This window comes from Dendrobates tinctorius, unplaced genomic scaffold (assembly GCF_039654945.1).
Source record: "Dendrobates tinctorius isolate UK_male_01 unplaced genomic scaffold, ASM3965494v1 ptg000184l, whole genome shotgun sequence".
Taxonomy (NCBI): domain Eukaryota; kingdom Metazoa; phylum Chordata; class Amphibia; order Anura; family Dendrobatidae; genus Dendrobates; species Dendrobates tinctorius.
Genome location: NW_027361851.1, coordinates 18,422,280 through 18,447,916, shown reverse-complemented (window position 1 = coordinate 18,447,916; position 25,637 = coordinate 18,422,280). Strand labels below are relative to the sequence as shown.

The following is a 25,637-nucleotide window of genomic DNA, read 5'->3' as shown; positions in this document are numbered from 1 at the left end:
CAAACAAAATAAATGGAGGTTTAAAAATTAATGCAGACGAAAAGTACGCATATAAAAAATGTTATTTATTGACTTTTTTGGGGTGGTGTGACAAGTTTTTAATCACAAGGGATGGTAACATTTCTGCTGACTAGCATGGAAGGAGTTAAGTTCCAATTGCATATCGAAGTCAGGATGGCCGAGCGGTCTAAGGCGCTGCGTTCAGTTCGCAGTCTTCCCTGGAGGCGTGGGTTCAAATCCCACTTCTGACATCAACATTTAATTTCAAGAAACTTTATCTTCATTTATTGATTAGATGAGGTCAAACAAAACTTAGTAATGTGGTTTTGAAAAATTTCCTGAGAGTCTTTGGAGTGAATCTGAATTTGTCCTCTCAAAAAAGAACTCTAGGAACATCAAACAGGTTTTTTTGTGCATATGTCTGTTGTTCTTTTGGCACTAGAAAAATCCTTTGGACAGTCAATGAGGAGGGACTATTTCACCTCTTTGTGTTCTCTGTCCCTATTAGGGTAGGGAATCAACCTTCTAAAGTGCTGTCATGAAATATATCTAGAAACGGATTTGCTGGTAAGTCTACTTTCATAGTTTTCACCTCATACATCAATAGACCATAACGATACTTAATTAACAAAAACTTAACAAGTAGGTAATCATAGTTTAAAAAATGTGAAATGCCCATGTCCTTCTGACATGTTTCAGCACATTTTGGGACAAATGGTCTCACTTTTAACAATCAATAAAATATTTTCTCTAAATTTTTGTCTCTTTTTTGCTCCAATTGTTTGCATCTCATAAAAAATAAAACTTGATGTAACATTATGCATGCAAATTGTGTTTTATGTGCGACCATGACCTATTCTAGAAGCACAGGGTCAGAATTATACTGGTGCATGGAGACAAACTGAAAATGTAAAAATTCAATGGCAAAATTGCTGTCTTTTTCTACTCATTCACAAATAGTTAATGAATGTTATTAAATATGTACAGCAAAATGGAAGGCGTTTCAAATAGAAATCATGCTTCAAAAAACAGTCAAATGAAAAATTATAATATATCCCTCCAGGTGTGACACTTGACATTTGCAGAGTGTCAAACCCCCCAGAAAATGTATAGATATGGCCGAAATAGCTCAGTTGGGAGAGCGTTAGACTGAAGATCTAAAGGTCCCTGGTCCAATCCCGGGTTTCGGCAAAATGCTTTTTCTTCACCGTTTACATTTTAAGGAGATATTAAACAAAGCACATGGACTGATCATGATCAAAAGGCCTAAAAATCTTAACTATCTACAGAAAACAAAATGTTAAAAATTTGAGAAACGGTAACTTTTTCCTTTTGAACACATGAATGTTTTTTAGTAATTTTTCCTCTATTTTGTTTTATTTCAGATTGACTTAGCTGTAAGAGGATTAAAAGGTAACCTGATAGCTGAAACAGACAGCACTTATCAGACACTAGCTGAATGATTATAGTCAGCTTGTTTGACTTTGAAACACTGAGGCATTACTGAGACAAATGTCCTTAAAAAATATGCTGTGGACAAAGTCAAAAAGGCAAAAAACACAAGCTCCACACAGGTCCGTCATCTTTAATTTGAAATATAGGAGGTTTCTACTTTAATGGTGAGACAAAGCATCTACATATTTGACATTGCTCCAGTGAGTAGAGCCCACTTAAAAATGTATGGGTTGCTTGTCTCTGCAAGCAAAAGCTGGGCACTAAACTGGCATACTTGCAATGCTGGATGGTTCAGAGTGAAAACACCTATAGGCTGACAATAGTAATTGCAGGTGTTGATTAACTCATTGTGCAAAATAATTTCTAAAATGTGGTCACTTTGGGAGGTTTTCTGCTGTTTTGGTACTCTGCAAATTTCATCTGCAAGGTATTCCTGCAAAATCTGCATTGCAAAACCCAAATAGGGCTCTTCCTTTCAAAGCCCTGCTGTGTGGCCAAACAGTAGTTTCTGAAGAAATGTGGTGCATCACCGCATTTGTGAGAAATCTAACATTTCTAATATCCAAACAAAATAAATGGAGGTTTAAAAATTAATGCAGACGAAAAGTACGCATATAAAAAATGTTATTTATTGACTTTTTTGGGGTGGTGTGACAAGTTTTTAATCACAAGGGATGGTAACATTTCTGCTGACTAGCATGGAAGGAGTTAAGTTCCAATTGCATATCGAAGTCAGGATGGCCGAGCGGTCTAAGGCGCTGCGTTCAGTTCGCAGTCTTCCCTGGAGGCGTGGGTTCAAATCCCACTTCTGACATCAACATTTAATTTCAAGAAACTTTATCTTCATTTATTGATTAGATGAGGTCAAACAAAACTTAGTAATGTGGTTTTGAAAAATTTCCTGAGAGTCTTTGGAGTGAATCTGAATTTGTCCTCTCAAAAAAGAACTCTAGGAACATCAAACAGGTTTTTTTGTGCATATGTCTGTTGTTCTTTTGGCACTAGAAAAATCCTTTGGACAGTCAATGAGGAGGGACTATTTCACCTCTTTGTGTTCTCTGTCCCTATTAAGGTAGGGAATCAACCTTCTAAAGTGCTGTCATGAAATATATCTAGAAACGGATTTGCTGGTAAGTCTACTTTCATAGTTTTCACCTCATACATCAATAGACCATAACGATACTTAATTAACAAAAACTTAACAAGTAGGTAATCATAGTTTAAAAAATGTGAAATGCCCATGTCCTTCTGACATGTTTCAGCACATTTTGGGACAAATGGTCTCACTTTTAACAATCAATAAAATATTTTCTCTAAATTTTTGTCTCTTTTTTGCTCCAATTGTTTGCATCTCATAAAAAATAAAACTTGATGTAACATTATGCATGCAAATTGTGTTTTATGTGCGACCATGACCTATTCTAGAAGCACAGGGTCAGAATTATACTGGTGCATGGAGACAAACTGAAAATGTAAAAATTCAATGGCAAAATTGCTGTCTTTTTCTACTCATTCACAAATAGTTAATGAATGTTATTAAATATGTACAGCAAAATGGAAGGCGTTTCAAATAGAAATCATGCTTCAAAAAACAGTCAAATGAAAAATTATAATATATCCCTCCAGGTGTGATACTTGACATTTGCAGAGTGTCAAACCCCCCAGAAAATGTATAGATATGGCCGAAATAGCTCAGTTGGGAGAGCGTTAGACTGAAGATCTAAAGGTCCCTGGTCCAATCCCGGGTTTCGGCAAAATGCTTTTTCTTCACCGTTTACATTTTAAGGAGATATTAAACAAAGCACATGGAGTGATCATGATCAAAAGGCCTAAAAATCTTAACTATCTACAGAAAACAAAATGTTAAAAATTTGAGAAACGGTAACTTTTTCCTTTTGAACACATGAATGTTTTTTAGTAATTTTTCCTCTATTTTGTTTTATTTCAGATTGACTTAGCTGTAAGAGGATTAAAAGGTAACCTGATAGCTGAAACAGACAGCACTTATCAGACACTAGCTGAATGATTATAGTCAGCTTGTTTGACTTTGAAACACTGAGGCATTACTGAGACAAATGTCCTTAAAAAATATGCTGTGGACAAAGTCAAAAAGGCAAAAAACACAAGCTCCACACAGGTCCGTCATCTTTAATTTGAAATATAGGAGGTTTCTACTTTAATGGTGAGACAAAGCATCTACATATTTGACATTGCTCCAGTGAGTAGAGCCCACTTAAAAATGTATGGGTTGCTTGTCTCTGCAAGCAAAAGCTGGGCACTAAACTGGCATACTTGCAATGCTGGATGGTTCAGAGTGAAAACACCTATAGGCTGACAATAGTAATTGCAGGTGTTGATTAACTCATTGTGCAAAATAATTTCTAAAATGTGGTCACTTTGGGAGGTTTTCTGCTGTTTTGGTACTCTGCAAATTTCATCTGCAAGGTATTCCTGCAAAATCTGCATTGCAAAACCCAAATAGGGATCTTCCTTTCAAAGCCCTGCTGTGTGGCCAAACAGTAGTTTCTGAAGAAATGTGGTGCATCACCGCATTTGTGAGAAATCTAACATTTCTAATATCCAAACAAAATAAATGGAGGTTTAAAAATTAATGCAGACGAAAAGTACGCATATAAAAAATGTTATTTATTGACTTTTTTGGGGTGGTGTGACAAGTTTTTAATCACAAGGGATGGTAACATTTCTGCTGACTAGCATGGAAGGAGTTAAGTTCCAATTGCATATCGAAGTCAGGATGGCCGAGCGGTCTAAGGCGCTGCGTTCAGTTCGCAGTCTTCCCTGGAGGCGTGGGTTCAAATCCCACTTCTGACATCAACATTTAATTTCAAGAAACTTTATCTTCATTTATTGATTAGATGAGGTCAAACAAAACTTAGTAATGTGGTTTTGAAAAATTTCCTGAGAGTCTTTGGAGTGAATCTGAATTTGTCCTCTCAAAAAAGAACTCTAGGAACATCAAACAGGTTTTTTTGTGCATATGTCTGTTGTTCTTTTGGCACTAGAAAAATCCTTTGGACAGTCAATGAGGAGGGACTATTTCACCTCTTTGTGTTCTCTGTCCCTATTAAGGTAGGGAATCAACCTTCTAAAGTGCTGTCATGAAATATATCTAGAAACGGATTTGCTGGTAAGTCTACTTTCATAGTTTTCACCTCATACATCAATAGACCATAACGATACTTAATTAACAAAAACTTAACAAGTAGGTAATCATAGTTTAAAAAATGTGAAATGCCCATGTCCTTCTGACATGTTTCAGCACATTTTGGGACAAATGGTCTCACTTTTAACAATCAATAAAATATTTTCTCTAAATTTTTGTCTCTTTTTTGCTCCAATTGTTTGCATCTCATAAAAAATAAAACTTGATGTAACATTATGCATGCAAATTGTGTTTTATGTGCGACCATGACCTATTCTAGAAGCACAGGGTCAGAATTATACTGGTGCATGGAGACAAACTGAAAATGTAAAAATTCAATGGCAAAATTGCTGTCTTTTTCTACTCATTCACAAATAGTTAATGAATGTTATTAAATATGTACAGCAAAATGGAAGGCGTTTCAAATAGAAATCATGCTTCAAAAAACAGTCAAATGAAAAATTATAATATATCCCTCCAGGTGTGATACTTGACATTTGCAGAGTGTCAAACCCCCCAGAAAATGTATAGATATGGCCGAAATAGCTCAGTTGGGAGAGCGTTAGACTGAAGATCTAAAGGTCCCTGGTCCAATCCCGGGTTTCGGCAAAATGCTTTTTCTTCACCGTTTACATTTTAAGGAGATATTAAACAAAGCACATGGAGTGATCATGATCAAAAGGCCTAAAAATCTTAACTATCTACAGAAAACAAAATGTTAAAAATTTGAGAAACGGTAACTTTTTCCTTTTGAACACATGAATGTTTTTTAGTAATTTTTCCTCTATTTTGTTTTATTTCAGATTGACTTAGCTGTAAGAGGATTAAAAGGTAACCTGATAGCTGAAACAGACAGCACTTATCAGACACTAGCTGAATGATTATAGTCAGCTTGTTTGACTTTGAAACACTGAGGCATTACTGAGACAAATGTCCTTAAAAAATATGCTGTGGACAAAGTCAAAAAGGCAAAAAACACAAGCTCCACACAGGTCCGTCATCTTTAATTTGAAATATAGGAGGTTTCTACTTTAATGGTGAGACAAAGCATCTACATATTTGACATTGCTCCAGTGAGTAGAGCCCACTTAAAAATGTATGGGTTGCTTGTCTCTGCAAGCAAAAGCTGGGCACTAAACTGGCATACTTGCAATGCTGGATGGTTCAGAGTGAAAACACCTATAGGCTGACAATAGTAATTGCAGGTGTTGATTAACTCATTGTGCAAAATAATTTCTAAAATGTGGTCACTTTGGGAGGTTTTCTGCTGTTTTGGTACTCTGCAAATTTCATCTGCAAGGTATTCCTGCAAAATCTGCATTGCAAAACCCAAATAGGGCTCTTCCTTTCAAAGCCCTGCTGTGTGGCCAAACAGTAGTTTCTGAAGAAATGTGGTGCATCACCGCATTTGTGAGAAATCTAACATTTCTAATATCCAAACAAAATAAATGGAGGTTTAAAAATTAATGCAGACGAAAAGTACGCATATAAAAAATGTTATTTATTGACTTTTTTGGGGTGGTGTGACAAGTTTTTAATCACAAGGGATGGTAACATTTCTGCTGACTAGCATGGAAGGAGTTAAGTTCCAATTGCATATCGAAGTCAGGATGGCCGAGCGGTCTAAGGCGCTGCGTTCAGTTCGCAGTCTTCCCTGGAGGCGTGGGTTCAAATCCCACTTCTGACATCAACATTTAATTTCAAGAAACTTTATCTTCATTTATTGATTAGATGAGGTCAAACAAAACTTAGTAATGTGGTTTTGAAAAATTTCCTGAGAGTCTTTGGAGTGAATCTGAATTTGTCCTCTCAAAAAAAGAACTCTAGGAACATCAAACAGGTTTTTTTGTGCATATGTCTGTTGTTCTTTTGGCACTAGAAAAATCCTTTGGACAGTCAATGAGGAGGGACTATTTCACCTCTTTGTGTTCTCTGTCCCTATTAGGGTAGGGAATCAACCTTCTAAAGTGCTGTCATGAAATATATCTAGAAACGGATTTGCTGGTAAGTCTACTTTCATAGTTTTCACCTCATACATCAATAGACCATAACGATACTTAATTAACAAAAACTTAACAAGTAGGTAATCATAGTTTAAAAAATGTGAAATGCCCATGTCCTTCTGACATGTTTCAGCACATTTTGGGACAAATGGTCTCACTTTTAACAATCAATAAAATATTTTCTCTAAATTTTTGTCTCTTTTTTGCTCCAATTGTTTGCATCTCATAAAAAATAAAACTTGATGTAACATTATGCATGCAAATTGTGTTTTATGTGCGACCATGACCTATTCTAGAAGCACAGGGTCAGAATTATACTGGTGCATGGAGACAAACTGAAAATGTAAAAATTCAATGGCAAAATTGCTGTCTTTTTCTACTCATTCACAAATAGTTAATGAATGTTATTAAATATGTACAGCAAAATGGAAGGCGTTTCAAATAGAAATCATGCTTCAAAAAACAGTCAAATGAAAAATTATAATATATCCCTCCAGGTGTGACACTTGACATTTGCAGAGTGTCAAACCCCCCAGAAAATGTATAGATATGGCCGAAATAGCTCAGTTGGGAGAGCGTTAGACTGAAGATCTAAAGGTCCCGGGTTTCGGCAAAATGCTTTTTCTTCACCGTTTACATTTTAAGGAGATATTAAACAAAGCACATGGACTGATCATGATCAAAAGGCCTAAAAATCTTAACTATCTACAGAAAACAAAATGTAAAAAATTTGAGAAACGGTAACTTTTTCCTTTTGAACACATGAATGTTTTTTAGTAATTTTTCCTCTATTTTGTTTTATTTCAGATTGACTTAGCTGTAAGAGGATTAAAAGGTAACCTGATAGCTGAAACAGACAGCACTTATCAGACACTAGCTGAATGATTATAGTCAGCTTGTTTGACTTTGAAACACTGAGGCATTACTGAGACAAATGTCCTTAAAAAATATGCTGTGGACAAAGTCAAAAAGGCAAAAAACACAAGCTCCACACAGGTCCGTCATCTTTAATTTGAAATATAGGAGGTTTCTACTTTAATGGTGAGACAAAGCATCTACATATTTGACATTGCTCCAGTGAGTAGAGCCCACTTAAAAATGTATGGGTTGCTTGTCTCTGCAAGCAAAAGCTGGGCACTAAACTGGCATACTTGCAATGCTGGATGGTTCAGAGTGAAAACACCTATAGGCTGACAATAGTAATTGCAGGTGTTGATTAACTCATTGTGCAAAATAATTTCTAAAATGTGGTCACTTTGGGAGGTTTTCTGCTGTTTTGGTACTCTGCAAATTTCATCTGCAAGGTATTCCTGCAAAATCTGCATTGCAAAACCCAAATAGGGCTCTTCCTTTCAAAGCCCTGCTGTGTGGCCAAACAGTAGTTTCTGAAGAAATGTGGTGCATCACCGCATTTGTGAGAAATCTAACATTTCTAATATCCAAACAAAATAAATGGAGGTTTAAAAATTAATGCAGACGAAAAGTACGCATATAAAAAATGTTATTTATTGACTTTTTTGGGGTGGTGTGACAAGTTTTTAATCACAAGGGATGGTAACATTTCTGCTGACTAGCATGGAAGGAGTTAAGTTCCAATTGCATATCGAAGTCAGGATGGCCGAGCGGTCTAAGGCGCTGCGTTCAGTTCGCAGTCTTCCCTGGAGGCGTGGGTTCAAATCCCTCTTCTGACATCAACATTTAATTTCAAGAAACTTTATCTTCATTTATTGATTAGATGAGGTCAAACAAAACTTAGTAATGTGGTTTTGAAAAATTTCCTGAGAGTCTTTGGAGTGAATCTGAATTTGTCCTCTCAAAAAAGAACTCTAGGAACATCAAACAGGTTTTTTTGTGCATATGTCTGTTGTTCTTTTGGCACTAGAAAAATCCTTTGGACAGTCAATGAGGAGGGACTATTTCACCTCTTTGTGTTCTCTGTCCCTATTAGGGTAGGGAATCAACCTTCTAAAGTGCTGTCATTAAATATATCTAGAAACGGATTTGCTGGTAAGTCTACTTTCATAGTTTTCACCTCATACATCAATAGACCATAACGATACTTAATTAACAAAAACTTAACAAGTAGGTAATCATAGTTTAAAAAATGTGAAATGCCCATGTCCTTCTGACATGTTTCAGCACATTTTGGGACAAATGGTCTCACTTTTAACAATCAATAAAATATTTTCTCTAAATTTTTGTCTCTTTTTTGCTCCAATTGTTTGCATCTCATAAAAAATAAAACTTGATGTAACATTATGCATGCAAATTGTGTTTTATGTGCGACCATGACCTATTCTAGAAGCACAGGGTCAGAATTATACTGGTGCATGGAGACAAACTGAAAATGTAAAAATTCAATGGCAAAATTGCTGTCTTTTTCTACTCATTCACAAATAGTTAATGAATGTTATTAAATATGTACAGCAAAATGGAAGGCGTTTCAAATAGAAATCATGCTTCAAAAAACAGTCAAATGAAAAATTATAATATATCCCTCCAGGTGTGACACTTGACATTTGCAGAGTGTCAAACCCCCCAGAAAATGTATAGATATGGCCGAAATAGCTCAGTTGGGAGAGCGTTAGACTGAAGATCTAAAGGTCCCGGGTTTCGGCAAAATGCTTTTTCTTCACCGTTTACATTTTAAGGAGATATTAAACAAAGCACATGGACTGATCATGATCAAAAGGCCTAAAAATCTTAACTATCTACAGAAAACAAAATGTTAAAAATTTGAGAAACGGTAACTTTTTCCTTTTGAACACATGAATGTTTTTTAGTAATTTTTCCTCTATTTTGTTTTATTTCAGATTGACTTAGCTGTAAGAGGATTAAAAGGTAACCTGATAGCTGAAACAGACAGCACTTATCAGACACTAGCTGAATGATTATAGTCAGCTTGTTTGACTTTGAAACACTGAGGCATTACTGAGACAAATGTCCTTAAAAAATATGCTGTGGACAAAGTCAAAAAGGCAAAAAACACAAGCTCCACACAGGTCCGTCATCTTTAATTTGAAATATAGGAGGTTTCTACTTTAATGGTGAGACAAAGCATCTACATATTTGACATTGCTCCAGTGAGTAGAGCCCACTTAAAAATGTATGGGTTGCTTGTCTCTGCAAGCAAAAGCTGGGCACTAAACTGGCATACTTGCAATGCTGGATGGTTCAGAGTGAAAACACCTATAGGCTGACAATAGTAATTGCAGGTGTTGATTAACTCATTGTGCAAAATAATTTCTAAAATGTGGTCACTTTGGGAGGTTTTCTGCTGTTTTGGTACTCTGCAAATTTCATCTGCAAGGTATTCCTGCAAAATCTGCATTGCAAAACCCAAATAGGGCTCTTCCTTTCAAAGCCCTGCTGTGTGGCCAAACAGTAGTTTCTGAAGAAATGTGGTGCATCACCGCATTTGTGAGAAATCTAACATTTCTAATATCCAAACAAAATAAATGGAGGTTTAAAAATTAATGCAGACGAAAAGTACGCATATAAAAAATGTTATTTATTGACTTTTTTGGGGTGGTGTGACAAGTTTTTAATCACAAGGGATGGTAACATTTCTGCTGACTAGCATGGAAGGAGTTAAGTTCCAATTGCATATCGAAGTCAGGATGGCCGAGCGGTCTAATGCGCTGCGTTCAGTTCGCAGTCTTCCCTGGAGGCGTGGGTTCAAATCCCACTTCTGACAGCAACATTTAATTTCAAGAAACTTTATCTTCATTTATTGATTAGATGAGGTCAAACAAAACTTAGTAATGTGGTTTTGAAAAATTTCCTGAGAGTCTTTGGAGTGAATCTGAATTTGTCCTCTCAAAAAAGAACTCTAGGAACATCAAACAGGTTTTTTTGTGCATATGTCTGTTGTTCTTTTGGCACTAGAAAAATCCTTTGGACAGTCAATGAGGAGGGACTATTTCACCTCTTTGTGTTCTCTGTCCCTATTAGGGTAGGGATTCAACCTTCTAAAGTGCTGTCATGAAATATATCTAGAAACGGATTTGCTGGTAAGTCTACTTTCATAGTTTTCACCTCATACATCAATAGACCATAACGATACTTAATTAACAAAAACTTAACAAGTAGGTAATCATAGTTTAAAAAATGTGAAATGCCCATGTCCTTCTGACATGTTTCAGCACATTTTGGGACAAATGGTCTCACTTTTAACAATCAATAAAATATTTTCTCTAAATTTTTGTCTCTTTTTTGCTCCAATTGTTTGCATCTCATAAAAAATAAAACTTGATGTAACATTATGCATGCAAATTGTGTTTTATGTGCGACCATGACCTATTCTAGAAGCACAGGGTCAGAATTATACTGGTGCATGGAGACAAACTGAAAATGTAAAAATTCAATGGCAAAATTGCTGTCTTTTTCTACTCATTCACAAATAGTTAATGAATGTTATTAAATATGTACAGCAAAATGGAAGGCGTTTCAAATAGAAATCATGCTTCAAAAAACAGTCAAATGAAAAATTATAATATATCCCTCCAGGTGTGACACTTGACATTTGCAGAGTGTCAAACCCCCCAGAAAATGTATAGATATGGCTGAAATAGCTCAGTTGGGAGAGCGTTAGACTGAAGATCTAAAGGTCCCTGGTCCAATCCCGGGTTTCGGCAAAATGCTTTTTCTTCACCGTTTACATTTTAAGGAGATATTAAACAAAGCACATGGACTGATCATGATCAAAAGGCCTAAAAATCTTAACTATCTACAGAAAACAAAATGTTAAAAATTTGAGAAACGGTAACTTTTTCCTTTTGAACACATGAATGTTTTTTAGTAATTTTTCCTCTATTTTGTTTTATTTCAGATTGACTTAGCTGTAAGAGGATTAAAAGGTAACCTGATAGCTGAAACAGACAGCACTTATCAGACACTAGCTGAATGATTATAGTCAGCTTGTTTGACTTTGAAACACTGAGGCATTACTGAGACAAATGTCCTTAAAAAATATGCTGTGGACAAAGTCAAAAAGGCAAAAAACACAAGCTCCACACAGGTCCGTCATCTTTAATTTGAAATATAGGAGGTTTCTACTTTAATGGTGAGACAAAGCATCTACATATTTGACATTGCTCCAGTGAGTAGAGCCCACTTAAAAATGTATGGGTTGCTTGTCTCTGCAAGCAAAAGCTGGGCACTAAACTGACATACTTGCAATGCTGGATGGTTCAGAGTGAAAACACCTATAGGCTGACAATAGTAATTGCAGGTGTTGATTAACTCATTGTGCAAAATAATTTCTAAAATGTGGTCACTTTGGGAGGTTTTCTGCTGTTTTGGTACTCTGCAAATTTCATCTGCAAGGTATTCCTGCAAAATCTGCATTGCAAAACCCAAATAGGGCTCTTCCTTTCAAAGCCCTGCTGTGTGGCCAAACAGTAGTTTCTGAAGAAATGTGGTGCATCACCGCATTTGTGAGAAATCTAACATTTCTAATATCCAAACAAAATAAATGGAGGTTTAAAAATTAATGCAGACGAAAAGTACGCATATAAAAAATGTTATTTATTGACTTTTTTGGGGTGGTGTGACAAGTTTTTAATCACAAGGGATGGTAACATTTCTGCTGACTAGCATGGAAGGAGTTAAGTTCCAATTGCATATCGAAGTCAGGATGGCCGAGCGGTCTAAGGCGCTGCGTTCAGTTCGCTGTCTTCCCTGGAGGCGTGGGTTCAAATCCCACTTCTGACAGCAACATTTAATTTCAAGAAACTTTATCTTCATTTATTGATTAGATGAGGTCAAACAAAACTTAGTAATGTGGTTTTGAAAAATTTCCTGAGAGTCTTTGGAGTGAATCTGAATTTGTCCTCTCAAAAAAGAACTCTAGGAACATCAAACAGGTTTTTTTGTGCATATGTCTGTTGTTCTTTTGGCACTAGAAAAATCCTTTGGACAGTCAATGAGGAGGGACTATTTCACCTCTTTGTGTTCTCTGTCCCTATTAGGGTAGGGATTCAACCTTCTAAAGTGCTGTCATGAAATATATCTAGAAACGGATTTGCTGGTAAGTCTACTTTCATAGTTTTCACCTCATACATCAATAGACCATAACGATACTTAATTAACAAAAACTTAACAAGTAGGTAATCATAGTTTAAAAAATGTGAAATGCCCATGTCCTTCTGACATGTTTCAGCACATTTTGGGACAAATGGTCTCACTTTTAACAATCAATAAAATATTTTCTCTAAATTTTTGTCTCTTTTTTGCTCCAATTGTTTGCATCTCATAAAAAATAAAACTTGATGTAACATTATGCATGCAAATTGTGTTTTATGTGCGACCATGACCTATTCTAGAAGCACAGGGTCAGAATTATACTGGTGCATGGAGACAAACTGAAAATGTAAAAATTCAATGGCAAAATTGCTGTCTTTTTCTACTCATTCACAAATAGTTAATGAATGTTATTAAATATGTACAGCAAAATGGAAGGCGTTTCAAATAGAAATCATGCTTCAAAAAACAGTCAAATGAAAAATTATAATATATCCCTCCAGGTGTGACACTTGACATTTGCAGAGTGTCAAACCCCCCAGAAAATGTATAGATATGGCTGAAATAGCTCAGTTGGGAGAGCGTTAGACTGAAGATCTAAAGGTCCCTGGTCCAATCCCGGGTTTCGGCAAAATGCTTTTTCTTCACCGTTTACATTTTAAGGAGATATTAAACAAAGCACATGGACTGATCATGATCAAAAGGCCTAAAAATCTTAACTATCTACAGAAAACAAAATGTTAAAAATTTGAGAAACGGTAACTTTTTCCTTTTGAACACATGAATGTTTTTTAGTAATTTTTCCTCTATTTTGTTTTATTTCAGATTGACTTAGCTGTAAGAGGATTAAAAGGTAACCTGATAGCTGAAACAGACAGCACTTATCAGACACTAGCTGAATGATTATAGTCAGCTTGTTTGACTTTGAAACACTGAGGCATTACTGAGACAAATGTCCTTAAAAAATATGCTGTGGACAAAGTCAAAAAGGCAAAAAACACAAGCTCCACACAGGTCCGTCATCTTTAATTTGAAATATAGGAGGTTTCTACTTTAATGGTGAGACAAAGCATCTACATATTTGACATTGCTCCAGTGAGTAGAGCCCACTTAAAAATGTATGGGTTGCTTGTCTCTGCAAGCAAAAGCTGGGCACTAAACTGACATACTTGCAATGCTGGATGGTTCAGAGTGAAAACACCTATAGGCTGACAATAGTAATTGCAGGTGTTGATTAACTCATTGTGCAAAATAATTTCTAAAATGTGGTCACTTTGGGAGGTTTTCTGCTGTTTTGGTACTCTGCAAATTTCATCTGCAAGGTATTCCTGCAAAATCTGCATTGCAAAACCCAAATAGGGCTCTTCCTTTCAAAGCCCTGCTGTGTGGCCAAACAGTAGTTTCTGAAGAAATGTGGTGCATCACCGCATTTGTGAGAAATCTAACATTTCTAATATCCAAACAAAATAAATGGAGGTTTAAAAATTAATGCAGACGAAAAGTACGCATATAAAAAATGTTATTTATTGACTTTTTTGGGGTGGTGTGACAAGTTTTTAATCACAAGGGATGGTAACATTTCTGCTGACTAGCATGGAAGGAGTTAAGTTCCAATTGCATATCGAAGTCAGGATGGCCGAGCGGTCTAAGGCGCTGCGTTCAGTTCGCTGTCTTCCCTGGAGGCGTGGGTTCAAATCCCACTTCTGACAGCAACATTTAATTTCAAGAAACTTTATCTTCATTTATTGATTAGATGAGGTCAAACAAAACTTAGTAATGTGGTTTTGAAAAATTTCCTGAGAGTCTTTGGAGTGAATCTGAATTTGTCCTCTCAAAAAAGAACTCTAGGAACATCAAACAGGTTTTTTTGTGCATATGTCTGTTGTTCTTTTGGCACTAGAAAAATCCTTTGGACAGTCAATGAGGAGGGACTATTTCACCTCTTTGTGTTCTCTGTCCCTATTAGGGTAGGGATTCAACCTTCTAAAGTGCTGTCATGAAATATATCTAGAAACGGATTTGCTGGTAAGTCTACTTTCATAGTTTTCACCTCATACATCAATAGACCATAACGATACTTAATTAACAAAAACTTAACAAGTAGGTAATCATAGTTTAAAAAATGTGAAATGCCCATGTCCTTCTGACATGTTTCAGCACATTTTGGGACAAATGGTCTCACTTTTAACAATCAATAAAATATTTTCTCTAAATTTTTGTCTCTTTTTTGCTCCAATTGTTTGCATCTCATAAAAAATAAAACTTGATGTAACATTATGCATGCAAATTGTGTTTTATGTGCGACCATGACCTATTCTAGAAGCACAGGGTCAGAATTATACTGGTGCATGGAGACAAACTGAAAATGTAAAAATTCAATGGCAAAATTGCTGTCTTTTTCTACTCATTCACAAATAGTTAATGAATGTTATTAAATATGTACAGCAAAATGGAAGGCGTTTCAAATAGAAATCATGCTTCAAAAAACAGTCAAATGAAAAATTATAATATATCCCTCCAGGTGTGACACTTGACATTTGCAGAGTGTCAAACCCCCCAGAAAATGTATAGATATGGCTGAAATAGCTCAGTTGGGAGAGCGTTAGACTGAAGATCTAAAGGTCCCTGGTCCAATCCCGGGTTTCGGCAAAATGCTTTTTCTTCACCGTTTACATTTTAAGGAGATATTAAACAAAGCACATGGACTGATCATGATCAAAAGGCCTAAAAATCTTAACTATCTACAGAAAACAAAATGTTAAAAATTTGAGAAACGGTAACTTTTTCCTTTTGAACACATGAATGTTTTTTAGTAATTTTTCCTCTATTTTGTTTTATTTCAGATTGACTTAGCTGTAAGAGGATTAAAAGGTAACCTGATAGCTGAAACAGACAGCACTTATCAGACACTAGCTGAATGATTATAGTCAGCTTGTTTGACTTTGAAACACTGAGGCATTACTGAGACAAATGTCCTTAAAAAATATGCTGTGGACAAAGTCAAAAAGGCAAAAAACACAAGCTCCACACAGGTCCGTCATCTTTAATTTGAAATATAGGAGGTTTCTACTTTAATGGTGAGACAAAGCATCTACATATTTGACATTGCTCCAGTGAGTAGAGCCCACTTAAAAATGTATGGGTTGCTTGTCTCTGCAAGCAAAAGCTGGGCACTAAACTGACATACTTGCAATGCTGGATGGTTCAGAGTGAAAACACCTATAGGCTGACAATAGTAATTGCAGGTGTTGATTAACTCATTGTGCAAAATAATTTCTAAAATGTGGTCACTTTGGGAGGTTTTCTGCTGTTTTGGTACTCTGCAAATTTCATCTGCAAGGTATTCCTGCAAAATCTGCATTGCAAAACCCAAATAGGGCTCTTCCTTTCAAAGCCCTGCTGTGTGGCCAAACAGTAGTTTCTGAAGAAATGTGGTGCATCACCGCATTTGTGAGAAATCTAACATTTCTAATATCCAAACAAAATAAATGGAGGTTTAAAAATTAATGCAGACGAAAAGTACGCATATAAAAAATGTTATTTATTGACTTTTTTGGGGTGGTGTGACAAGTTTTTAATCACAAGGGATGGTAACATTTCTGCTGACTAGCATGGAAGGAGTTAAGTTCCAATTGCATATCGAAGTCAGGATGGCCGAGCGGTCTAAGGCGCTGCGTTCAGTTCGCTGTCTTCCCTGGAGGCGTGGGTTCAAATCCCACTTCTGACAGCAACATTTAATTTCAAGAAACTTTATCTTCATTTATTGATTAGATGAGGTCAAACAAAACTTAGTAATGTGGTTTTGAAAAATTTCCTGAGAGTCTTTGGAGTGAATCTGAATTTGTCCTCTCAAAAAAGAACTCTAGGAACATCAAACAGGTTTTTTTGTGCATATGTCTGTTGTTCTTTTGGCACTAGAAAAATCCTTTGGACAGTCAATGAGGAGGGACTATTTCACCTCTTTGTGTTCTCTGTCCCTATTAGGGTAGGGATTCAACCTTCTAAAGTGCTGTCATGAAATATATCTAGAAACGGATTTGCTGGTAAGTCTACTTTCATAGTTTTCACCTCATACATCAATAGACCATAACGATACTTAATTAACAAAAACTTAACAAGTAGGTAATCATAGTTTAAAAAATGTGAAATGCCCATGTCCTTCTGACATGTTTCAGCACATTTTGGGACAAATGGTCTCACTTTTAACAATCAATAAAATATTTTCTCTAAATTTTTGTCTCTTTTTTGCTCCAATTGTTTGCATCTCATAAAAAATAAAACTTGATGTAACATTATGCATGCAAATTGTGTTTTATGTGCGACCATGACCTATTCTAGAAGCACAGGGTCAGAATTATACTGGTGCATGGAGACAAACTGAAAATGTAAAAATTCAATGGCAAAATTGCTGTCTTTTTCTACTCATTCACAAATAGTTAATGAATGTTATTAAATATGTACAGCAAAATGGAAGGCGTTTCAAATAGAAATCATGCTTCAAAAAACAGTCAAATGAAAAATTATAATATATCCCTCCAGGTGTGACACTTGACATTTGCAGAGTGTCAAACCCCCCAGAAAATGTATAGATATGGCTGAAATAGCTCAGTTGGGAGAGCGTTAGACTGAAGATCTAAAGGTCCCTGGTCCAATCCCGGGTTTCGGCAAAATGCTTTTTCTTCACCGTTTACATTTTAAGGAGATATTAAACAAAGCACATGGACTGATCATGATCAAAAGGCCTAAAAATCTTAACTATCTACAGAAAACAAAATGTTAAAAATTTGAGAAACGGTAACTTTTTCCTTTTGAACACATGAATGTTTTTTAGTAATTTTTCCTCTATTTTGTTTTATTTCAGATTGACTTAGCTGTAAGAGGATTAAAAGGTAACCTGATAGCTGAAACAGACAGCACTTATCAGACACTAGCTGAATGATTATAGTCAGCTTGTTTGACTTTGAAACACTGAGGCATTACTGAGACAAATGTCCTTAAAAAATATGCTGTGGACAAAGTCAAAAAGGCAAAAAACACAAGCTCCACACAGGTCCGTCATCTTTAATTTGAAATATAGGAGGTTTCTACTTTAATGGTGAGACAAAGCATCTACATATTTGACATTGCTCCAGTGAGTAGAGCCCACTTAAAAATGTATGGGTTGCTTGTCTCTGCAAGCAAAAGCTGGGCACTAAACTGACATACTTGCAATGCTGGATGGTTCAGAGTGAAAACACCTATAGGCTGACAATAGTAATTGCAGGTGTTGATTAACTCATTGTGCAAAATAATTTCTAAAATGTGGTCACTTTGGGAGGTTTTCTGCTGTTTTGGTACTCTGCAAATTTCATCTGCAAGGTATTCCTGCAAAATCTGCATTGCAAAACCCAAATAGGGCTCTTCCTTTCAAAGCCCTGCTGTGTGGCCAAACAGTAGTTTCTGAAGAAATGTGGTGCATCACCGCATTTGTGAGAAATCTAACATTTCTAATATCCAAACAAAATAAATGGAGGTTTAAAAATTAATGCAGACGAAAAGTACGCATATAAAAAATGTTATTTATTGACTTTTTTGGGGTGGTGTGACAAGTTTTTAATCACAAGGGATGGTAACATTTCTGCTGACTAGCATGGAAGGAGTTAAGTTCCAATTGCATATCGAAGTCAGGATGGCCGAGCGGTCTAAGGCGCTGCGTTCAGTTCGCTGTCTTCCCTGGAGGCGTGGGTTCAAATCCCACTTCTGACAGCAACATTTAATTTCAAGAAACTTTATCTTCATTTATTGATTAGATGAGGTCAAACAAAACTTAGTAATGTGGTTTTGAAAAATTTCCTGAGAGTCTTTGGAGTGAATCTGAATTTGTCCTCTCAAAAAAGAACTCTAGGAACATCAAACAGGTTTTTTTTGCATATGTCTGTTGTTCTTTTGGCACTAGAAAAATCCTTTGGACAGTCAATGAGGAGGGACTATTTCACCTCTTTGTGTTCTCTGTCCCTATTAGGGTAGGGAATCAACCTTCTACAGTGCTGTCATGAAATATATCTAGAAACGGATTTGCTGGTAAGTCTACTTTCATAGTTTTCACCTCATACATCAATAGACCATAACGATACTTAATTAACAAAAACTTAACAAGTAGGTAATCATAGTTTAAAAAATGTGAAATGCCCATGTCCTTCTGACATGTTTCAGCACATTTTGGGACAAATGGTCTCACTTTTAACAATCAATAAAATATTTTCTCTAAATTTTTGTCTCTTTTTTGCTCCAATTGTTTGCATCTCATAAAAAATAAAACTTGATGTAACATTATGCATGCAAATTGTGTTTTATGTGCGACCATGACCTATTCTAGAAGCACAGGGTCAGAATTATACTGGTGCATGGAGACAAACTGAAAATGTAAAAATTCAATGGCAAAATTGCTGTCTTTTTCTACTCATTCACAAATAGTTAATGAATGTTATTAAATATGTACAGCAAAATGGAAGGCGTTTCAAATAGAAATCATGCTTCAAAAAACAGTCAAATGAAAAATTATAATATATCCCTCCAGGTGTGACACTTGACATTTGCAGAGTGTCAAACCCCCCAGCAAATGTATAGATATGGCCGAAATAGCTCAGTTGGGAGAGCTTTAGACTGAAGATCTAAAGGTCCCTGGTCCAATCCCGGGTTTCGGCAAAATGCTTTTTCTTCACCGTTTACATTTTAAGGAGATATTAAACAAAGCACATGGACTGATCATGATCAAAAGGCCTAAAAATCTTAACTATCTACAGAAAACAAAATGTTAAAAATTTGAGAAACGGTAACTTTTTCCTTTTGAACACATGAATGTTTTTTAGTAATTTTTCCTCTATTTTGTTTTATTTCAGATTGACTTAGCTGTAAGAGGATTAAAAGGTAACCTGATAGCTGAAACAGACAGCACTTATCAGACACTAGCTGAATGATTATAGTCAGCTTGTTTGACTTTGAAACACTGAGGCATTACTGAGACAAATGTCCTTAAAAAATATGCTGTGGACAAAGTCAAAAAGGCAAAAAACACAAGCTCCACACAGGTCCGTCATCTTTAATTTGAAATATAGGAGGTTTCTACTTTAATGGTGAGACAAAGCATCTACATATTTGACATTGCTCCAGTGAGTAGAGCCCACTTAAAAATGTATGGGTTGCTTGTCTCTGCAAGCAAAAGCTGGGCACTAAACTGACATACTTGCAATGCTGGATGGTTCAGAGTGAAAACACCTATAGGCTGACAATAGTAATTGCAGGTGTTGATTAACTCATTGTGCAAAATAATTTCTAAAATGTGGTCACTTTGGGAGGTTTTCTGCTGTTTTGGTACTCTGCAAATTTCATCTGCAAGGTATTCCTGCAAAATCTGCATTGCAAAACCCAAATAGGGCTCTTCCTTTCAAAGCCCTGCTGTGTGGCCAAACAGTAGTTTCTGAAGAAATGTGGTGCATCACCGCATTTGTGAGAAATCTAACATTTCTAATATCCAAACAAAATAAATGGAGGTTTAAAAATTAATGCAGACGAAAAGTACGCATATAAAAAATGTTATTTATTGACTTTTTTGGGGTGGTGTGACAAGTTTTTAATCACAAGGGATGGTAACATTTCTGCTGACTAGCATGGAAGGAGTTAAGTTCCAATTGCATATCGAAGTCAGGATGGCCGAGCGGTCTAAGGCGCTGCGTTCAGTTCGCTGTCTTCCCTGGAGGCGTGGGTTCAAATCCCACTTCTGACAGCAACATTTAATTTCAAGAAACTTTATCTTCATTTATTGATTAGATGAGGTCAAACAAAACTTAGTAATGTGGTTTTGAAAAATTTCCTGAGAGTCTTTGGAGTGAATCTGAATTTGTCCTCTCAAAAAAGAACTCTAGGAACATCAAACAGGTTTTTTTTGCATATGTCTGTTGTTCTTTTGGCACTAGAAAAATCCTTTGGACAGTCAATGAGGAGGGACTATTTCACCTCTTTGTGTTCTCTGTCCCTATTAGGGTAGGGAATCAACCTTCTACAGTGCTGTCATGAAATATATCTAGAAACGGATTTGCTGGTAAGTCTACTTTCATAGTTTTCACCTCATACATCAATAGACCATAACGATACTTAATTAACAAAAACTTAACAAGTAGGTAATCATAGTTTAAAAAATGTGAAATGCCCATGTCCTTCTGACATGTTTCAGCACATTTTGGGACAAATGGTCTCACTTTTAACAATCAATAAAATATTTTCTCTAAATTTTTGTCTCTTTTTTGCTCCAATTGTTTGCATCTCATAAAAAATAAAACTTGATGTAACATTATGCATGCAAATTGTGTTTTATGTGCGACCATGACCTATTCTAGAAGCACAGGGTCAGAATTATACTGGTGCATGGAGACAAACTGAAAATGTAAAAATTCAATGGCAAAATTGCTGTCTTTTTCTACTCATTCACAAATAGTTAATGAATGTTATTAAATATGTACAGCAAAATGGAAGGCGTTTCAAATAGAAATCATGCTTCAAAAAACAGTCAAATGAAAAATTATAATATATCCCTCCAGGTGTGACACTTGACATTTGCAGAGTGTCAAACCCCCCAGCAAATGTATAGATATGGCCGAAATAGCTCAGTTGGGAGAGCGTTAGACTGAAGATCTAAAGGTCCCTGGTCCAATCCCGGGTTTCGGCAAAATGCTTTTTCTTCACCGTTTACATTTTAAGGAGATATTAAACAAAGCACATGGACTGATCATGATCAAAAGGCCTAAAAATCTTAACTATCTACAGAAAACAAAATGTTAAAAATTTGAGGAACGGTAACTTTTTCCTTTTGAACACATGAATGTTTTTTAGTAATTTTTCCTCTATTTTGTTTTATTTCAGATTGACTTAGCTGTAAGAGGATTAAAAGGTAACCTGATAGCTGAAACAGACAGCACTTATCAGACACTAGCTGAATGATTATAGTCAGCTTGTTTGACTTTGAAACACTGAGGCATTACTGAGACAAATGTCCTTAAAAAATATGCTGTGGACAAAGTCAAAAAGGCAAAAAACACAAGCTCCACACAGGTCCGTCATCTTTAATTTGAAATATAGGAGGTTTCTACTTTAATGGTGAGACAAAGCATCTACATATTTGACATTGCTCCAGTGAGTAGAGCCCACTTAAAAATGTATGGGTTGCTTGTCTCTGCAAGCAAAAGCTGGGCACTAAACTGGCATACTTGCAATGCTGGATGGTTCAGAGTGAAAACACCTATAGGCTGACAATAGTAATTGCAGGTGTTGATTAACTCATTGTGCAAAATAATTTCTAAAATGTGGTCACTTTGGGAGGTTTTCTGCTGTTTTGGTACTCTGCAAATTTCATCTGCAAGGTATTTCTGCAAAATCTGCATTGCAAAACCCAAATAGGGCTCTTCCTTTCAAAGCCCTGCTGTGTGGCCAAACAGTAGTTTCTGAAGAAATGTGGTGCATCACCGCATTTGTGAGAAATCTAACATTTCTAATATCCAAACAAAATAAATGGAGGTTTAAAAATTAATGCAGACGAAAAGTACGCATATAAAAAATGTTATTTATTGACTTTTTTGGGGTGGTGTGACAAGTTTTTAATCACAAGGGATGGTAACATTTCTGCTGACTAGCATGGAAGGAGTTAAGTTCCAATTGCATATCGAAGTCAGGATGGCCGAGCGGTCTAAGGCGCTGCGTTCAGTTCGCAGTCTTCCCTGGAGGCGTGGGTTCAAATCCCACTTCTGACATCAACATTTAATTTCAAGAAACTTTATCTTCATTTATTGATTAGATGAGGTCAAACAAAACTTAGTAATGTGGTTTTGAAAAATTTCCTGAGAGTCTTTGGAGTGAATCTGAATTTGTCCTCTCAAAAAAGAACTCTAGGAACATCAAACAGGTTTTTTTGTGCATATGTCTGTTGTTCTTTTGGCACTAGAAAAATCCTTTGGACAGTCAATGAGGAGGGACTATTTCACCTCTTTGTGTTCTCTGTCCCTATTAGGGTAGGGAATCAACCTTCTACAGTGCTGTCATGAAATATATCTAGAAACGGATTTGCTGGTAAGTCTACTTTCATAGTTTTCACCTCATACATCAATAGACCATAATGATACTTAATTAACAAAAACTTAACAAGTAGGTAATCATAGTTTAAAAAATGTGAAATGCCCATGTCCTTCTGACATGTTTCAGCACATTTTGGGACAAATGGTCTCACTTTTAACAATCAATAAAATATTTTCTCTAAATTTTTGTCTCTTTTTTGCTCCAATTGTTTGCATCTCATAAAAAATAAAACTTGATGTAACATTATGCATGCAAATTGTGTTTTATGTGCGACCATGACCTATTCTAGAAGCACAGGGTCAGAATTATACTGGTGCATGGAGACAAACTGAAAATGTAAAAATTCAATGGCAAAATTGCTGTCTTTTTCTACTCATTCACAAATAGTTAATGAATGTTATTAAATATGTACAGCAAAATGGAAGGCGTTTCAAATAGAAATCATGCTTCAAAAAACAGTCAAATGAAAAATTATAATATATCCCTCCAGGTGTGACACTTGACATTTGCAGAGTGTCAAACCCCCCAGCAAATGTATAGATATGGCCGAAATAGCTCAGTTGGGAGAGCGTTAGACTGAAGATCTAAAGGTCCCTGGTCCAATCCCGGGTTTCGGCAAAATGCTTTTTCTTCACCGTTTACATTTTAAGGAGATATTAAACAAAGCACATGGACTGATCATGATCAAAAGGCCTAAAAATCTTAACTATCTACAGAAAACAAAATGTTAAAAATTTGAGAAACGGTAACTTTTTCCTTTTGAACACATGAATGTTTTTTAGTAATTTTTCCTCTATTTTGTTTTATTTCAGATTGACTTAGCTGTAAGAGGATTAAAAGGTAACCTGATAGCTGAAACAGACAGCACTTATCAGACACTAGCTGAATGATTATAGTCAGCTTGTTTGACTTTGAAACACTGAGGCATTACTGAGACAAATGTCCTTAAAAAATATGCTGTGGACAAAGTCAAAAAGGCAAAAAACACAAGCTCCACACAGGTCCGTCATCTTTAATTTGAAATATAGGAGGTTTCTACTTTAATGGTGAGACAAAGCATCTACATATTTGACATTGCTCCAGTGAGTAGAGCCCACTTAAAAATGTATGGGTTGCTTGTCTCTGCAAGCAAAAGCTGGGCACTAAACTGGCATACTTGCAATGCTGGATGGTTCAGAGTGAAAACACCTATAGGCTGACAATAGTAATTGCAGGTGTTGATTAACTCATTGTGCAAAATAATTTCTAAAATGTGGTCACTTTGGGAGGTTTTCTGCTGTTTTGGTACTCTGCAAATTTCATCTGCAAGGTATTTCTGCAAAATCTGCATTGCAAAACCCAAATAGGGCTCTTCCTTTCAAAGCCCTGCTGTGTGGCCAAACAGTAGTTTCTGAAGAAATGTGGTGCATCACCGCATTTGTGAGAAATCTAACATTTCTAATATCCAAACAAAATAAATGGAGGTTTAAAAATTAATGCAGACGAAAAGTACGCATATAAAAAATGTTATTTATTGACTTTTTTGGGGTGGTGTGACAAGTTTTTAATCACAAGGGATGGTAACATTTCTGCTGACTAGCATGGAAGGAGTTAAGTTCCAATTGCATATCGAAGTCAGGATGGCCGAGCGGTCTAAGGCGCTGCGTTCAGTCCGCAGTCTTCCCTGGAGGCGTGGGTTCAAATCCCACTTCTGACATCAACATTTAATTTCAAGAAACTTTATCTTCATTTATTGATTAGATGAGGTCAAACAAAACTTAGTAATGTGGTTTTGAAAAATTTCCTGAGAGTCTTTGGAGTGAATCTGAATTTGTCCTCTCAAAAAAGAACTCTAGGAACATCAAACAGGTTTTTTTGTGCATATGTCTGTTGTTCTTTTGGCACTAGAAAAATCCTTTGGACAGTCAATGAGGAGGGACTATTTCACCTCTTTGTGTTCTCTGTCCCTATTAGGGTAGGGAATCAACCTTCTACAGTGCTGTCATGAAATATATCTAGAAACGGATTTGCTGGTAAGTCTACTTTCATAGTTTTCACCTCATACATCAATAGACCATAATGATACTTAATTAACAAAAACTTAACAAGTAGGTAATCATAGTTTAAAAAATGTGAAATGCCCATGTCCTTCTGACATGTTTCAGCACATTTTGGGACAAATGGTCTCACTTTTAACAATCAATAAAATATTTTCTCTAAATTTTTGTCTCTTTTTTGCTCCAATTGTTTGCATCTCATAAAAAATAAAACTTGATGTAACATTATGCATGCAAATTGTGTTTTATGTGCGACCATGACCTATTCTAGAAGCACAGGGTCAGAATTATACTGGTGCATGGAGACAAACTGAAAATGTAAAAATTCAATGGCAAAATTGCTGTCTTTTTCTACTCATTCACAAATAGTTAATGAATGTTATTAAATATGTACAGCAAAATGGAAGGCGTTTCAAATAGAAATCATGCTTCAAAAAACAGTCAAATGAAAAATTATAATATATCCCTCCAGGTGTGACACTTGACATTTGCAGAGTGTCAAACCCCCCAGCAAATGTATAGATATGGCCGAAATAGCTCAGTTGGGAGAGCGTTAGACTGAAGATCTAAAGGTCCCTGGTCCAATCCCGGGTTTCGGCAAAATGCTTTTTCTTCACCGTTTACATTTTAAGGAGATATTAAACAAAGCACATGGACTGATCATGATCAAAAGGCCTAAAAATCTTAACTATCTACAGAAAACAAAATGTTAAAAATTTGAGAAACGGTAACTTTTTCCTTTTGAACACATGAATGTTTTTTAGTAATTTTTCCTCTATTTTGTTTTATTTCAGATTGACTTAGCTGTAAGAGGATTAAAAGGTAACCTGATAGCTGAAACAGACAGCACTTATC

At 35.9% G+C, this 25,637-nt stretch overlaps 13 non-coding genes across 13 annotated transcripts; all 13 read left to right on the top strand.

Annotated features, from left to right (window-relative positions):
- Positions 1-168: 168 nt before the first annotated feature.
- On the top strand, positions 169-251 carry TRNAL-CAG (transfer RNA leucine (anticodon CAG)). The gene has a single exon. It is a non-coding gene; the product is annotated as a tRNA-Leu (tRNA).
- Positions 252-1,118: 867 nt separating this feature from the next.
- Positions 1,119-1,191, top strand: TRNAF-GAA (transfer RNA phenylalanine (anticodon GAA)). The gene has a single exon. It is a non-coding gene; the product is annotated as a tRNA-Phe (tRNA).
- A 995-nt stretch (positions 1,192-2,186) lies between these two features.
- TRNAL-CAG (transfer RNA leucine (anticodon CAG)) lies at positions 2,187-2,269 on the top strand. The gene has a single exon. It is a non-coding gene; the product is annotated as a tRNA-Leu (tRNA).
- An 867-nt stretch (positions 2,270-3,136) lies between these two features.
- Positions 3,137-3,209, top strand: TRNAF-GAA (transfer RNA phenylalanine (anticodon GAA)). The gene has a single exon. It is a non-coding gene; the product is annotated as a tRNA-Phe (tRNA).
- Positions 3,210-4,204: 995 nt separating this feature from the next.
- TRNAL-CAG (transfer RNA leucine (anticodon CAG)) lies at positions 4,205-4,287 on the top strand. Its single transcript has one exon. It is a non-coding gene; the product is annotated as a tRNA-Leu (tRNA).
- An 867-nt stretch (positions 4,288-5,154) lies between these two features.
- TRNAF-GAA (transfer RNA phenylalanine (anticodon GAA)) lies at positions 5,155-5,227 on the top strand. Its single transcript has one exon. It is a non-coding gene; the product is annotated as a tRNA-Phe (tRNA).
- A 995-nt stretch (positions 5,228-6,222) lies between these two features.
- TRNAL-CAG (transfer RNA leucine (anticodon CAG)) lies at positions 6,223-6,305 on the top strand. Its single transcript has one exon. It is a non-coding gene; the product is annotated as a tRNA-Leu (tRNA).
- Positions 6,306-19,256: 12,951 nt separating this feature from the next.
- Positions 19,257-19,329, top strand: TRNAF-GAA (transfer RNA phenylalanine (anticodon GAA)). The gene has a single exon. It is a non-coding gene; the product is annotated as a tRNA-Phe (tRNA).
- Positions 19,330-21,273: 1,944 nt separating this feature from the next.
- Positions 21,274-21,346, top strand: TRNAF-GAA (transfer RNA phenylalanine (anticodon GAA)). Its single transcript has one exon. It is a non-coding gene; the product is annotated as a tRNA-Phe (tRNA).
- A 995-nt stretch (positions 21,347-22,341) lies between these two features.
- Positions 22,342-22,424, top strand: TRNAL-CAG (transfer RNA leucine (anticodon CAG)). Its single transcript has one exon. It is a non-coding gene; the product is annotated as a tRNA-Leu (tRNA).
- An 867-nt stretch (positions 22,425-23,291) lies between these two features.
- Positions 23,292-23,364, top strand: TRNAF-GAA (transfer RNA phenylalanine (anticodon GAA)). Its single transcript has one exon. It is a non-coding gene; the product is annotated as a tRNA-Phe (tRNA).
- Positions 23,365-24,359: 995 nt separating this feature from the next.
- TRNAL-CAG (transfer RNA leucine (anticodon CAG)) lies at positions 24,360-24,442 on the top strand. The gene has a single exon. It is a non-coding gene; the product is annotated as a tRNA-Leu (tRNA).
- Positions 24,443-25,309: 867 nt separating this feature from the next.
- On the top strand, positions 25,310-25,382 carry TRNAF-GAA (transfer RNA phenylalanine (anticodon GAA)). Its single transcript has one exon. It is a non-coding gene; the product is annotated as a tRNA-Phe (tRNA).
- Positions 25,383-25,637: the final 255 nt, after the last annotated feature.